Below are 17,326 nucleotides of genomic sequence, written 5' to 3'. Positions count from 1 at the left end.
TTTGATTATTTTGTAACAGATAACGTTACACAAACAGTTGATTTCCATCATTAGAGTACCCACCACCTCCCAAAAAAAATTACATAACAATGAATTTGGAAACTAAAAGTCAAAAATGTAAACTATAAAGTGATAAATGACAAAAATTTGCCAATAAGGTAACTGTAAGATCGTGATTTGTCAACAATAATTGTCATCTTCAAACTAATTCAACAAACTATGAATATGCAATGAAAGTGTTTTTCCAACTCCACTGAGCCCCATGTGATGTGAATGAGAAGTTTATGAAGTGTTATCTGTTTTAAATAATGAATAGAAACTTAATATAATATATGTACCTGGGGAATGAAGATGATCCACCTTCTGTACGTATACTTGATTCTCTTAAGCAGTAGTGCTAGGTATTGTTGAACTACTAGTCCTAGACCTGTTCTTCGTTTTGCATGTGAAGCTGAAAGAAAAATATGATGATAACTTCTGCCTAGGCAATCAGATGAATATCAACTGATTCATTTACAGTTGGATATCTATTGTATTTTCTTCTGATGACTGTAGTGAAATAGTGGCCGCGGTGGCTCAGTCGGTAACGCGTCTGACTACCATGCTCAAGGTCCCGGGTTCGATCCCTGGCCGGTTCAAATCCGGGAACTTTTCTAACGGTGAAAGCGGCCCCGGCGCCCACCCAGCGTCGAATAACATGGGTACCTGGGGGAAACCCTGGGGGGTAAAGGCGGTCAGGGGCGTGATGCTGATCACAGCACCCCCACTCACGACCGGATCAAGGAAGTGTGGGGCGTTACCCCCACACCCCCTATACGCCTTCATGGCGTGGTGCTATGCACAGGGGAACACTTTTTTTTTTTTTTACCTTTACTGTAGTGAAAAAAATTTGTAACAAAAAAGCTACAACTTTCCCCTGTAACTTGAAGTCACATAAAATATGTGAAGGTAGGGCTCCACATATTCCCAGCTATGGAGTTCAGGGTCAGCCCCAGCCAGTAACCATTGTTGAGAGGCTGGGTGAAACCCAGAACCACTTTATGCAGAAATATGTCTCAAAATTCTAGGGGATTAAACCTGTTTCTCTTAACATACCGAGCTGTAACAAAATATTTCTGCCCGTGAAACGAGAATATATTTTGGACCCATTATTGTGCCCCTTTCTTTTTTTGAACTCTATTCTCATAATTTGCAATTGTTTATAGTATCTATGAACCCACCCCCCCTTATCTGACCCCATAAGGGATGGTCATTTTCTCTCAAATGCATGCCTTCTTTACAGAAAAAAAAGATCCTTTGTTTCCTAGCTGCAGCAAAAGTCACAAAGAAGAAATTTTCGAAATTTAGCATTTGACATTTTTTTTCCTCTGTTCTATAATGTGGTAATTTAGAATGCATTACTATGTAGTATATTGAGTACAATTATCATGGCATAAACAGAATTATTAAAACAGTAGTATTTTCGATACAAAAACATCATGAAAGTTATGTACATCTATTAATGTGACAGACTACCAAGATTATTGTAGGGAGAGGCCAACCCCCAATTCAAAATAGGAATAGTCCTTGTAAGATTCTTATGAAAATATAGCACAAAAGTAACAACTTACATTGTATTTGTCACTACCCATCTCTGCTGGAAATTTCTACTGGTTGCAGTAGACAGAATCTACTATTATCAATTGTACTCTACTGTGGTTCTCTGAAATCTACTGAAACTCAATGGTTTCATACAACACCTTCAGTAGGTCTAATGTACAGTACGTGTACAGTAGAGAAACTTCAAGTGAAATATTCTTTTCAGTATTATATGTAATATTGCATGCAGTGTGTCTAGCACAACAAATTGGCTGTAAATACAACTTTTCACTTCTCCTGATTAACAATTAGTTATTGCATCTATTTCAAAATCTAAACACAGTAAATGTTTGAAAACACTGGTTCATCAACTGAAAGTAGCAGACAGAATTTTCAGCAGGGATAATTAATTGTTACAACTGTATCAATAATAATGTTACTTTTAAATTAATTCTTAATGCAATTGATTATGTTTTGGTGTGGGGCTTACTGTGTTGCAATTATTATGAATGTTGAGAAAATTGTGAAAATGAAAACTTGTGAATCTTACCTTCCAAGTTAGTTTGGCTGCCTGCTAAAGACTCTGACGGTAGTGATCGGTTGCTTCCACCATCCTCTTCTGATGTCTCCCCTGACCTATAATAATAACAGTAATGATATAATGAATATTTCTGCCTTTATTAGAGAAGGCATGATTTCACTTCAGGTCCTTGTCTATGATTAAACTCAACGCAATGTAATATTTAAAAAAAAGAAAAGTTTGCACAAAAATAATACTGTATGAAAAACTTGTTTATTATTAATAACCTAATTATACTTTCAGTGTAAAGTAAGAACCACTTTGAGAAGTCCAGCTTTCTAACAAAATATATTTCTTTAGAAATCTTCCAGCAGCATTCACAAGAATAGCTGTAATTTCTAGTCAGATCTGCAAATGCAAAACTTTGGAACCAGGGGCCAGATCTGGAGATGCAAAACTAAGGAACTTACAGCCACATCTGAAAAGGCAAAAGTTTGGAATCTAGAGCCAGGTCTGCAGATGCAAGACTAGAGGTAGGTCTGCAGATGCAAGATTTTGGAACCTAGAACCAGGTCTGCAGATGCAAGATTTTGGAACCTGTAACCAGGTCTGCAAATGTAAGATTTTGGAACCTGGAGCCAGGTCTGCAGATGCAAGATTTTGGAACCTGTAACCAGGTCTGCAAATGTAAGATTTTGGAACCTGGAGCCAGGTCTGCAGATGCAAGATTTTGGAACCTGTAACCAGGTCTGCAAACGCAAGATTTTGGAAACTGGAGCCAGGTCTGCAGATGCAAGATTTTGGAACCTGGAGCTAGGTCTGCAGATGCAAGATTTTGGAACCTGGAGCTAGGTCTGCAGATGAAAGATTTTGGAACCTTGAGCCAGACCTGCAGATGCAAAACTTTGGAAACTGCAGCCAGGTCTGCAGATGCAAACCTTAGGAACCTAGAGCCAGGTTTGCAGATGCAAACCTTAGGAACCTAGAGCCAGGTTTGCAGATGCAAAACTTTGGAACCTAGAGCTAGGTCTGTGGATGCAAAATCTTGGAACCCGGAGAGAGATATGCAGAGGGAAACCTTTGAAACCTGCAGCCAGATCTGCAGATGCAAAACTTTGGAACCAGAAGCCAACTTTTTTTACTCCATCCTCTACTAAGGATACCTGGATGATAAAGAATTCAATCTACATGAAGATTCTTGTGAAGTTCTTCAAACAGATCTTCTACTTCAACACTTTAGAATATCAGCATGGTTCTATGAAATTAGACTTTTTTTGTTTTGCTTCAAGAATGGCTATGCACTCCAGTGTGTTAAAAAAAACTGCATGGGAAATTTTGCTTTCATATTTATGAGGACATTAACAGAATCTATCTTCTATTATCTTGAGCAATTTCAACCAAACTTGGTACACATATCACTTGCAATCTCGAAAGAAATACTGTGGGGGTAAGATATCCTTGGCACCCTAGAGGTGGGGGTGGGAAGGGTGTGACATGTAAAAATAATCGAAAACGACCGATATTACTCTGGAATCCATAGTTTTTGGGGTCGCTAAGATTAATTGTGACACTCCCAATGCCGTTCAACTCCAAGTTCATCACCTATCGGGATGGAGGGTGAGAGGGGGTGAAAAATAAAATGTCAAAAATGACCTACAGGCTTGTTCACGGCAGTTCGGTACATACCAGAAATAACTCCTACTTCCTTCTTGGCATGAAGATATTGCCATGTTTAAAGTGTAACGTTTCCATAGATCTTCATTTGAGATAATATCTGGCCAATATATTCCCGGAAGTTTCCTTAGGCATCTGTTTATGAATGTCTGTAGGTCTTTAGTAATTTTCTTTGTTACTATCCAAGTTTCACATCCATAAAGGAGAACTGACTTCACATTAGTTCTAAAAATTTGCAGCTTAGTTCTTATTGAAATTTCTCTGGCTTTCCAAACTTTATATAGCTGAATAAATGCCACATTTGCTCTCCTAATTCTTGATCTAACATCATCTTCTGTTCCCCCTGTATTTGTCACCAAACTCCCCAGATATGTAAACTCCTTAACCTCTTCAATATTTTCCTCATTCAAGTGGAAATTTTCCATCTTTTTTACATTTGTTCTTAATGATTTCGTCTTTGTACTATTTATCTTTAAACCAACTCTTTTCCCTTCCTTATCCAAATCTCCTATTTTTTTTTCCATATTACGGTATGTGTGAGACAGCAGACAAACATCATCTGCAAAACACAAATCTTCTAGCTGTTGGGGGAAGACTCCAATTTATACCTCTCCTTTTTTCCTTCCGTTACCCTCTTCATTACTTTATCAATTACCATCAGAAATATTGTTGGTGACAAAATACATCCTTGCCTTACTCCTGAAATAACTGGTATTTAGGGACACAAATTTATGGTAAATAAAAACTGAGGAGAGCGGTAAATAAAATGATAGATCAGCGGTATATACCAGCGGTGAAAAAAAAAATTGGCACACTTTTTCATCATGAGAGGAAACAACATACAAAAGAGCTATAAATTGAGAAACTACTTCATTTTTATATACTGTACACATACACAAGTACTTAGCTGTCCAACCAAAGAGAAAACATCAACATAAAATCACTTCATTTCTAAATTGCATATCTCAAGTGATTTATTCATTGTATGTATTTAAAGGATATCCTTGCTGTCCAACAAATAAAATAATCACCACTGCACATACACAAACACATGTTGAAAATCACATGATGATAAACAAAATTCATTCATGACTGAACACAAATGACACCATTGTTTCCCTTGATGTGCGGGAACAGACTAATCTTATCGCTGCTACAGCTAGCAAGTTCAATGAAACTGGAAGTTGAGTAGAAATTCGGGGGAAGAACGGAATGCAGCTTGACAGGGAGTGAAAATTTCGAACTGAGATTATGTGCATGGGAAATCCCAATTTGCAGTGTCTTCCTGATGTGATCGAAGATAAAACGTTTTTCAGGTTCAAGTGGTAGGAAACTTTAGGCAAACGTTTCGTTACAAATCTACAGTTTTCGCGCAACAACCTCAATTGCCGGTTCTTACGTGTTTTCTACTTAATTTGATGATATTTCACGGTTATTTCGCGAAAAAGCATTCATTTCGTGGAAAAGCACACATTTCGCATTACTTCGCGAATAAAACTCATGCACATTTCATCATTGGGGGTGTAGTTACGTGCAGAATATTCAAAATTGCATCTTTTTTTCACATTTCGCGATTTCGCGCATCGCGAAAATTCAATGTCCCTACTGGTATTGGATCCGTAAGTATTCCCTCATGCACAACTTGGCATGTAGAACCATCATAGGAGTTTTTAATAAGATCAATCATATGTGCTGGAATGCCATATTCTTTTACAATTGTCCACATTTTCATTCTATTTACAGAGTCAAATGCTTTCTGGAAGTCCACAAATATAAGGTACATATTAGAGAAGTATTCCATACTCTGTTCTATAATAATACGTAGTGTATTTATCTGATCTATACAGGAACGGTTGCTTTGAAAGCCTGCTTGTTCTCTCCGGATCTTTTTCTCAACATATCCTTTAATTCGGTTTAAAATAATTCTACTTAGAACTTTACTAGGAACTGAAAGTAGTGTTATGCCTCTCCAGTTATTGCAGTTAGTAATATCTCCCTTCTTAGGTATTTTTACTAGTAAACCTCTTTTTCAATCTTCTGGTATTGATTTTGTTTTCCATATTTTTGCAAAAAGTGGTTGTAGTATTTCTATTGTCATCTCCATGTCTTCCTTAAGAATTTCTGGTGGAATGTTATCAATTCCAGGTGCTTTACCACACTTTTGTTCTCTCAATGCTTTTTTAATTTCTTTTTTTGTTGGTTCTTTAGTAGTTATTTCATCTTCTATTTCATATTCTGGCATATCTTCCGGTATTTCAAGCAGATCTTTTGTCCCTTCTATGGTTTGGTTTGAAACTTCTGAAGAATGTTCTTTCCATCTATTGAGCTGATTTTCCTTATTTGTAAGGAGTACTCCATCTCTATTTCTCACTGGGCAATTCTGTATGATTTTCTTTTGAGACAAGATCTTTGTAATTTGGTATACTTCCTTCATATTTCCCTCATTTATGGCTTTTTCTGCCTTCCCGGCTAACTCACTGGTCCATTTTGTACGGTTAGCTCGCACACTATATTTCACTTCATGATCTTTTTTGCTATATTCTTCTTGTAATTCTGCTTTCTTTTTCCTAGTTTTACACATATTAATCTTCTGCTTAATGTGTTTCCTTTCTTCTATTTTCCTCCAAGTTTCCTCTAACATCCAGTTCTTTTTCTTAGGGTTTCTATATCCCAAAACTTCTTTTGATACCATTGTAAATGCATTTTTCACCTTTTCCCAGTGTTTTTCCACCTCATCACCATCCAGCTCCCCTAGTTCTTGATATTTGTTTTGAAGTTGCAACTTGAAGTCCTGTTTTACACTATTATTCTGTAGTTTTCCAATGTCAAACTTTGTGCATTGTTTATTAAATTTCTCCTTTGCAGCCATAATTTTTACCCTAAAACTGGCTACCATAAGATGATGATCACTGCTAATGTCTGCTCCACGTTTACTTCTCACATCTAATAAAGATGTTCTCCATTTCCTACTTATAGCTGTATGATCAATCTGATTTTGAGTTTTATGATCTGGGGATATGCAAGAGATCTTATGTATATTTTTATGTGCAAATAGTGTACATCCAATAGTCATTTCATTTGAGGCACACCAATCTACAAACATTTCCCCATTTTCATTTCTGTCACCTAGACCATGCTTGCCAATCAATTGCTCCAGTCCAACATTTTCTGAGCCAATTTTGGCATTTAAGTCGCCCATTACAATAATAACATATTTCTTCTTAACCTTATTTATAATGTCTTGTAATTCTTTGTAGAACCCTTGTTTTTCTTCTATTTCTGCTTGGTTTGTAGGTGCATAGCATTGTATGATGCTCACATTTCTAACCTTTGCCTGTAATCTGACCATAATTATTCGTTCAGATACAGGCTTCCAGTCCAATATACTTCGAGCAGTCTTCTTGTTTATGAGTATGCCTACTCCATTACGATGTTCATCATCTTCATTTGGTCTACCTGAATAGAGGAATGTCATACCACTAGATGTTTTCATCTCTCCAAATTCATTCCAATGCACTTCGCTCATTCCCAGGATGTCCAACTTATATTTCTCCATTTCTGCTTCTACTTGTTGCAATTTTCCTGCCTCATATAATGTTCTAACATTCCAAAACCCCACTAGAGTTTTCTTTTTAAGTCCAAAGGTCGTCAACAGTTTGTCCATCCGGCTATTTCCTCGTTTGGTTTCTTTAATAATCTATTTTAAGGGTAGTGGGTTATTGGCCCACTGACCCCAAGTGCCATGATGGGGCTGCCATCTTTAGGCCTTGTCACTTGCCACTCCACAATGTGGGACACAGATGCAGACATTCGCGTTTGTTTGTTTGGGACTGGGTATGAATATTGGAGTAGGATATACTAGGTAAGATGGGGCGTTGCAGAATGCCTTAGTCTGGCTTCTCTTCTGAGACCTGTCCAGCATGGGTGACCCTGCTGGTAGAAAAATCTACCACTGGCATAGCTCTCAGCCTCAACAAAGCACGCAAACCCCTCCGCCCACACGGTCAGTGCTACTACAAGGCAGCGTTCCCTGGAGGGGGATGTGCATAGAGGGAAAGAGAAAGGTTGAAAGATGGAATAAGAGAGGTGAAGAAAGACTGAGATAAAAGTGAAAAAAAAATAAAGAAACCAAGAGAGATAACAAGAAAAATAGAAAGATGACGAAAGAACAGAGGAGAAATAGACAAAGAAAGGTGGAGAAAGATGGTAAGAGATGAAAGAAAGAAACGGAATCGTAACAGCTATGAGTATTGTAGCGCATTCTTTCATATCAACAATGTTACTGATAAGCAAGTGGCAACAGAGGCATGTTCCACTTACAGTATTGCATTGTTTTCTTGCATGCGAAAAAAATAAAGAAAGAAATTTCGGTCTTACTGAGAATAAAAAAACATCTCGTTGGTCTTTAAATGGTGTTCCGTTTCCTCATTAAGGAGGTTTCCGCCTTAAGCTGGTCATTTTCAGGTATAAAAATGGTCGGTTCTAATAACTTTTTTTTCGTATTTACAGGTTTCCTTCTTATAGAGGTTCCGGGATATGCAGTTTTTACTGTACTATGTAAAAATTACTAAAATATGTAAAATATGTGCCAAAACCTAATGTATGTACAAATATGGAGAATAAAATCTGAATTTTTCGAGTCTATGTGCCATGATCTGTAAAGATAATTCAAATTATAATTGATTTCAGCTTCATACATAAATGTGTATTTACATACAAATCCGTTTCCTGCTAATGAGTAAGATTATTTAGGGAGTATATGCCATTATAGCACTGTATACCTTGACTACAGCCCTGATATAATTGTTACTCTTAAAGGAAAAGATCAGGTTATTAATACTTTTATCATTTCTCTCAATAGGCATTAATACCAATTGTAATAATGATTGTGGCAGTATACACATCAACTGTGGTGATGGAACAACCACAGGCTGCACCTCCGCTGAAACTTATGCTTGACATATATGGTCACACGAATGTTCTGTACGAAGCTGCAGATAAGAATGAAGGAAGTTGCTATGAGTCTGTCCTGATGCAGAACAGAGAGGTTACTATCATTAACTCAAATAATGTCAATGCTGAACTAATCGAAAGAGGCAAAGCAGATTTGGGAGCTTACCGTCGACATTACATTACTGCTGCTAGCTTAGAAGGAGTTGAGGCAACTGCTCTGTTCTCAACAGTTGCCCTGCATAGCTCTCCTATTTCCCTCAATCTAGTAACCAATTCACTGCTGCAATGTGGTAACAAGTCATACGGACATATTTCTGTGACAAATCATCCTTTACCGGAGGATGCCCGTGTAAGTATACTGATTAATTTTCTTCTATTGTTTAAATATTTCCTCTGGTTTGCATTTGTTATTTGTATTATGCAGGCACACATTATAAACTTTGTGTAGCTTAAATTTGTGATATTTTTGGATATACTTTTTCTTGGGTGGGGAGAGACACCTCCTTTCAGCTAGCACCAACTAGGTGTATTGATAGTTTTATGTGATGTCTTCAGGAGTGATCACTTCAGGTGTGTATCATCAGAGAGGAATCACCATGTTAACTGATGATTCATGGTTTTATATTCTATGCGATCAAAATTTTCCGGACACACCGCAAAACATGTGTTTATCATAGAGGGTGACACAGTACTGCCATCTACCATGTGGAACACAAGGTCAGCGATCTCAGTAGTCTGCAGACAGTGTGAGACAGCAGTATGGGACGGTCTGAGGAACTCATGGACTTTCAATGTGGTCAGGTGGTTGGGTGTGACTTGTGTAAGAAGTCTGTGCATGAGGTTTCCACCCTCCTAAACATCCCTAGGTCCACTGTTTCCGTTGTCATAGTGAAGCGATGCGTACATTTACGTCTGACATTTTAACCGCTTTCATGCTGCCTACCGTTAAAGACCAGTTCAGGGATATTACTTTTAACAATTTTTAACTATTCACCTTTAATGTCAACATTATTTATGTTTGTAAACTGATACCACTTTGAAGCAATACCGATAATTGAATATTGCAAAAATTGAAATTTGTTTAAAATATTGATCAATATTTGTGTGTAAATATTCTTCTCCAATTATATGCATGAATTTTCCAAGAATTTTGCTTTAGAATATTCGAGAATTACATCAGAATATTAAAAAAGATGTTATGGAATTACAAAATACAGTTTTTCGTGCAAAATTGGGTACAAAATAAAAGAGACTTTGAATTTTGCATAACTTCCAGGATAATTAGACTCAGCGAAAGTGTCAATTGGAATTTTTGCAGACCCCGTGAAAAATCAAAATGCTGGAAAAGTATCTGGTGGTATCGGTAGATGAATTCTAACCGATACTTTCTGACCAATACCACTGGTATCTGCTGATATCGATACATTGGCATCTGCGCAGCCCTATTATAAACCTTTTTCTAGAAGAAGCAATAAATTGGACAGATCGCACAATAGTCAGAATTGCTTTTATAGTTCTTCAGTTGCATTTATTAGATAAATTCTGAAATTCATTACTGTAACATAGATTTTTTTTGTGGTTGTCTTAGAAGTTTAATTTAGTGAAGGCAAAATACATTTTTATTTATATTTTAGAAGGAATTAATTGTTTAGATTCTTTTATAGCTTTGGAAATCTTCTGAACAAGCTAAAACTTAACCACTTTCCTTTAAAAGAAACAAAAATGATGATTCTTTTTTTCAGCAGAATAATAAAAATATAAATAAATAAAATGAAATAAATATTTAGATATTTTCTGACAAATCTTTTGCTTACTTAATATTCTCTTCCAGTGGCGGTATGGGTATGATGATTCCATATCTTCTTTATCTATTGGACTTATATGGATGTTCCTTCCATCCGTGGGACTCCTGATGCTTGTCACCTGCTTCATTATCTTTCCGTTAGTAGAACGAGTGAGCAAAGTTAAGCAGTTGCAACTGATGACAGGGACGAACCCCTTACTCTACTGGGGGTCGTGCTTCACTTGGGACTATGCATGCTATTTCATCATCTGCATTCTAATTGTGGTTTTTGTGCCTGTTGCCGATGGGATAGGAGCATTCAGCTATGCAAATGAACTAGGTAAGTCTCACAATAAGTATGGATGTGTTGCTACCAGATGCGTGAGAGTGGGTAGAAACCCATGTGAAATTGACTTCCTCAGATGGTCCTGAAAATACCAAGTTTTTTCCTCTTTCCACATATATATATATATATATATGTACAGGGTGATTATAAATTTTCGATCCATTTTTGTGAAGACAGCTGATTTTTTCATTCTCTTGTATGTGATGTGAAAGATTCTGACTTCTGAAGAGAGAATAGCTGCGGTGTGTGGAAGTTTGTGGGGATTAAGCTTCAAAAGGTCCACACAATTTTCGAAAGGAAATTCCACAAACCTCCACCAACCAGGGCTAATATCAGGACATTGGTTCAAAAATTCAAGTTAACTATGCACGATGCTAAACATTCAGGAAGGCCCAGCATAGCAGCCGAAACCGCGCAACGGGTAGAAGATGCCATCACAAACAGCCCAAAAGCATCAAGCCAGGAGATGTTGTTACCACAACCGACTGTGTGGAAGATACTCCATTACACACTAAAAAACGGTCATACCACCTACAGGTGGTCAGGTGGTGCACAAGTTAGAAAGGGAAGACTATGCTGGTCGGGAAACAATGTGTGCAGAGCTGTTACAGGCAGTGTAGGAGGAAGATTTGATGGAATATGTGTTGTTTAGTGATAAAGCCACATTCCACACATATGGAACTTTCAACGGCCCAATGAACAGCTACATGAGGTCCTCCAATGGGAATGGGTCCTCCAAAGTAAATGTGTGGTTGGGGATCACAAAGTCTCAAAGGTGTTTGGTGAAATGGTGCGTCGTTGGGATTCATGTGATGCAGGGTGCTTACATGGAAGTACGTTGAGATTACACTTTCATGCATTTTCTTCTGTACACCACTCATCACGTCCAATATATTTTTCTTTCAATGCTGATATGTGTTACCATGTTCTTGGGAGTTCATTCAATACATTTGTTATAATCTCAAGTCTCTTTTTCTCAAAAATGTATTGAGACTTTATAATCACCCTGTATAATATGTTACATTTTATATTAATTTTCTCACATTTATTATTTTTTTCTAACAATTTTTTGAAAGTAGAAAAATATTACATTGTATAAAAGATACTGAAAACATATTTTGAATAGGTAATATAGAAATAATTAATGAAAATAAACTAGAACTTCCAATTAGGATCAAAATTATCACTAACTACAAAATCTTAACAAATTTCCACAATGAGCATATACGTATATTATTCAATATTATTCTCAAGAGTGTAAGCAAAAGTGCAACATAATTCGATATGAGTGGAAGTAAAATTCAGCAACAAAGAAAACATGACATCTAGCAGTTGAAAGGAAGTGGTGACAACACACATGCACAAAATACATGGTATAATTATAGGGTGGATCAAATGAAAACTGAACAGGGGCCACGGAATGAAATCAACAAGGTTTATTTCAAAAGTAATCTCCAAAGTTACACAAGCACTTGTCCCACTGTTTCACCAAGCGGTGAATACCCTGCTCGTAGAACTCCTTTGGCTGAGATCGGAACCAGTCACGGACATTGTCCATGACTTCATTGTCCGAGTTGAAGCGCCGACCTTTCAATGCCTCTTTCAACGGACCAAAGATATGGAAGTCACATGGTGATCAGGTCTGTATGGTGGGTGTTCCAACACTGTCCACCCAAACGTCTCCAACGTATTCTTTGTAACAGCTGATGTATGTGGCTGTGCGTTTTCATGCAGTAAAACCACTGCAGAGGACAACAGGCCAGGCCATTTGGCTTTGATTGCTGCTCAGAAGATACTGCCTACACATGTGACTATCTAGGATAAGTCCATTATGCAGTAGGTGTTTCCTTCCTTACCTTCCGCTCTACCTCTTTGCAGTATTGTCGCCACACACATACATAAATGTAACCCAATACATCCACTGTTCCATTTTCATTTGATGCACCCTCATAGAATTTTATAGTGAACAACAGGATATTCCTATTGCCCATCTTCTTGGACAGCAATTGTACGATGGGCTGTGCACATTGGTCACCCAGAAAGAGTTGAAGCGACCAGAAATATTGAAAGTCAAAGTGGATGCAGCCAGAATCATCATACATTGACATCATTATACATTGTTTACAGTGGTAAGTAAAGAAACTAAGACTACTTATAACCCGTGGTGCAACAGCCAACTCATTTCATATGTTAAAACTCCTGTGACTTTCTGAATACACGCAAAGAATTGAACATTTATTTTATTTTCACATTTTTTTTACTTTCCAGATATTTAAAAAAAATAATGCATCATTTTTACAATGATATTCTTTGCTTTACAGCTGTACTATTTGTTATTTTGATACTGTATGGACTGGGCATGATTCCTCTCACATACATCTTCAGTTACTTCAGAAATACTGCAGCCGGAGGATTTGCTCTTATGACTATCATCAATCTAATATTGGGTAAGTGTGAACAATTTTCCATTGTTGAGTGTAATTGAACAGCAATAATTTTCAGTAAGGTAGCATGGTTTTTAAATCTTAGTACATAAGTATTTCTTGCAACTGTATCATACCTCTCCAAATTTTACCAGGACATTGTTTAAATATTTCCATTCAAAGTGGTACAGATTACAGGAAAACCTTCTTATTAGGAAGTTCTAGTAACCAAAATATGTTACTGTTACAAACAAAATTATATGTGTGAAATATATACTTTTAGGTAGGCATTAATTTTCAAAAGGAAAAGGGAGGGCTATGGGCCTCTTGTCCTCCATCCAGACATCCATGATTGTACACTTATTTTAAAGCAACAACTTGTTGATGCTAATTTTCTACTGGTTTTAATTTTCCCTTTTATTGCAAATTTATGCATACAATATATTTTAATTACATGCATTGAATAGATGATCCCTCCTCTATTTTTTGCAGAAGTTAACAATACATTAGTTACACTCATCTATTACAAGATCATGCTTAATGTAAGATTTAGTGCGTGAAAGTAGGAAACTAGTTTTAGAAACTGTATTATTAAAAAAATGAAGAGCATTTAAATTATTTTAAAATTGTACACTGTAATTGTTATTTTGTTTCAGGAATTGTTTTAACATTGACTGCATATCTTCTGGAAGTTGGTAAAGAAGACACAACTATGCGATTTGTATTTGAACTATTTCCGCACTTCACACTATGCTACAGCCTTAAGACATTTTCTGTTATTGTAACTGCCAATAATAGGTGCAACATTATACCGCAGGAAGCCAAAGAACAGCTGTGTACTGAAGATGCACCTGCTGCTCTAGTAGCATGCTGTGGTGAGTAAATTAATTTATTGAATGTAAAACCATGGTGGGTATGCTGAAGCTTCAGGACAGGATAGATCAGGCACAGATGAGATCATAGGCGTAACTTGGGGAGGCAAAGGGGGAGCACGGAACAGGTTCCTCTAAATAGAATAAAGCACCGCCAAATTCGTAGGCCTAGTTTGATTCTGCCCCTCAAAATTAGGCTGTTTGATTTTGCTCCCTCAAAATTAGGCCCCATATCTGATTCTGCCCCCTCAAAATGAAGCCCAAGATTAATACTACACCCTAAAAATTAGGCCCAAGTTTAATTCTGCCCCCTCAAAATTAGGCCCAGTTTGATTCTGTCCCCTCAAAATTAGGCCCAAGTTTAATTCTGCCCCCACAAAATTAGGCCCAGTTTAATTCTGCCCCCTCAAAATTAGGCCCAAGTTTAATTCTGCCCCCTCAAAATTAGGCCCAGTTTGATTCTGCCCCCTCAAAATTAGGCCCAAGTTTAATTCTGCCCCCCCTCAAAATTAGGCCCAAATTTAATTCTGCCCCCTCAAAATTAGGCCCAAGTTTAATTCTGCCCCCTCAAAATTAGGCCCAGTTTGATTCTGTCCCCTCAAAATTAGGTCCAAGTTTAATTCTGCCCCTCAAAATTAGGCCCAGTTTAATTCTGCCCCCTCAAAATTAGGCCCAAGTTGATTCTGGCCCCCTCAAAATTAGGCCCAAGTTTAATTCTGCCCCCACCCCTCAAAATTAGGCTCAATTTGATTCTGCCACCTCAAAATTAGGTTCAAGTTTAATTCTGCCCCATCAAAATTAGGCTGTTTGATTCTGCCCCCTCAAAATTAGGGCCAAGTTTAATTCTGCCTCCCTCAAAATTAGGCCCAGTTTCATTCTGTCCCCTCAAAATTAGGCCGAAGTTTAATTCTGCCCCCATCAAAATTAGACCCAAGTTTAATTCTGCCCCCTCAAAATTAGGCCCAGTTTGTTTCTGCCCCCTCAAAATTAGGCCCAAGTTTAATTCTGCCCCCTCAAAATTAGGCCCAGTTTGATTCTACCCCCTCAAAATTAGGCCCAGTTTGATTCTGCCCCCTCAAAATTAGGCCCAAGTTATGTCCATGGATGAAATGATGGATGCAGGAAGACTACCAGTAAGAGCTTACCATGCACAAGGAGTGGGAATAAGGCCAAGGGGGAGACCAAGATATCGGTGGAAAGAGCAGACAGCGGAGAGTGTTAGAAGAGGACAACATTGGAAAGAGGTGTGGTGGAAGACCTGGAAAAAATGGAGGAACTTGACTTCTGTGCTGACCCAGCCAGAGGCAGGAAATGGCTAAGGATGATGATGATGATTTATTCATACCGATAACAGATATTCTACCGATCTGATATAAAATTAGAAATGGTCCTTGAAGAACCTGAAAGGTTCATTGACCTCCTTAATAAATGTGTATTTCGAGGTGACTGCAGTGAAAGAGAAGTTGCATATTTAGACATTTACTTTTTTAGAAAGTAGGGCATGGAGATTATCCATAAATATTATAACAAAATGGCAAAATTTTGCACTAAATTATCAGATATTTATTGATATATCGGATCGGTAAAATAATCGGTAATTTTACCAATAAACTGATACACCGATACGCCTATATCGGCCGATACTGACAAGAGTACCGATTAATCGGTCCCATCCCTAGTTTTAAGTAAATTTGAGTATGTTGTAACTACAATTACATTCTTATTACATAATCAGATTGACTTCTTGTTTGCCAGATGATTATATTCGCTATTGTTTTCTGATTGGATATCATGAAGTCTGAAAGTGATGATGTTACCGCTTCACCATCATGGAGGGCCACTCCAATTAGCAGCCGACCTTGACAACTATTCATTTCTCTCTTCGTGGACATTTACGAGGGTCACTATTTATATTTTGAGCCTTGGCAACACTGATTGAAGTTAGGCGCGATTTGATGTTTGCACGGAATCGTCTGGCATTATTGACCATAACGTACTTCAAATGTTTTGTCAATAGCTTCATTTGTGTTGTTTATGTCGCCTTGGAGATTGCGCGACAACAATAAAATGGAATTAACTCGTGAACATTTTCGTGCGATGATTTTTTACGATTTTCGACGTGGATTATCAAGACAAGAGTGCATCGATCAACTTACTTCCACATTTGGCGATGAAGCCCCATCCCTTGCCACTGTGAAATGCTGGTATAACGAATTTAATCGTGGCAGCCATTCGCTCATCGACGAGATTCGCGAAGGTCGTCCAAAATCAGTTGTTGTTCAAGAAAACATTGATGCTGTGTAAAACCTAATACTGCAAGATCGTCATGTGACATACTATGAGACTGAGGCAAACCATAGGCATTAGTTCCACCAGCATATATAAAATATTACATGATCATTTAGCTGTGAGAAAAGTATGTTCTCGTTGGATCCCACTCAAAAAGACGCTCGCGTCAATTGGTGCAAACAAATGCTCAATAAATACAATCGTGGTGCTTCAAAAGACGTATATAAGATTGTAACAGGTGACGAATCATGGATATATGCATATGAGCCGGAACGTAAACAGCAGTCGACTGTATGGGTGTTTCAAGATGGACCCAATCCAACAAAAGTTGTTCGCCCTCAAAGCACATTGAAACAAATGGTCGCCTGTTTTTTCGGGAAAACTGGTCATGTGGCAACTGTGCCTTTAGAGGAATGTAGAACGGTCAACTCTGAATGGTACACAACAATTTGTTTGCCAGAGGTCTTTGGTCAAATACGGAAAACAAACAAACACCGTCAGATCATACTTCATCAAGACAATGCCAGCTGTCACACATCTCGTCTAACAACCGACTTTATGAACAGTCAAAAAATCGAATTGATGGGTTATCCACCGTACAGTCCTGATTTGGCACCCAATGACTACTTCTTGTTCCCGAATGTCAAGAATAAATTGCGTGGACAACGATTTTTGTCAGCGGAAGACGCTGTTGATGCGTTCATAAACCATATTATGGAGGTGTCTCAAGAAGATTGGAAAAACTGCTTTGACAAATGGTTCGAACGAATGCAAAAGTGTATTGACCATAAAGGAGAATACTTCGAAAAACAATAAAGCAGTTTTCAATGCCAAATTCCTGTTTTTTCATTGTTAGGCTCAAAATATAAATAGTGACCCTCGTATCTT

The 17,326-nt window shown here is 37.6% G+C and overlaps 1 protein-coding gene across 1 annotated transcript in view; it reads left to right on the top strand.

Annotated features, from left to right (window-relative positions):
* Positions 1 to 17,326, top strand: part of LOC145979592 (phospholipid-transporting ATPase ABCA3-like) — a 234,895-nt gene that overhangs the window by 7,449 nt on the left and 210,120 nt on the right. The gene's annotated exons all lie outside the window — the stretch shown is intronic.

Source organism: Lepisma saccharinum, chromosome 26 (genome assembly GCF_977018435.1).
Source record: "Lepisma saccharinum chromosome 26, izLepSacc3.1, whole genome shotgun sequence".
Taxonomy (NCBI): Eukaryota; Metazoa; Arthropoda; class Insecta; order Zygentoma; family Lepismatidae; genus Lepisma; species Lepisma saccharinum.
Note: the sequence above shows the minus strand (reverse complement) of the source record. Positions and strands in the feature narration are given on the sequence as shown.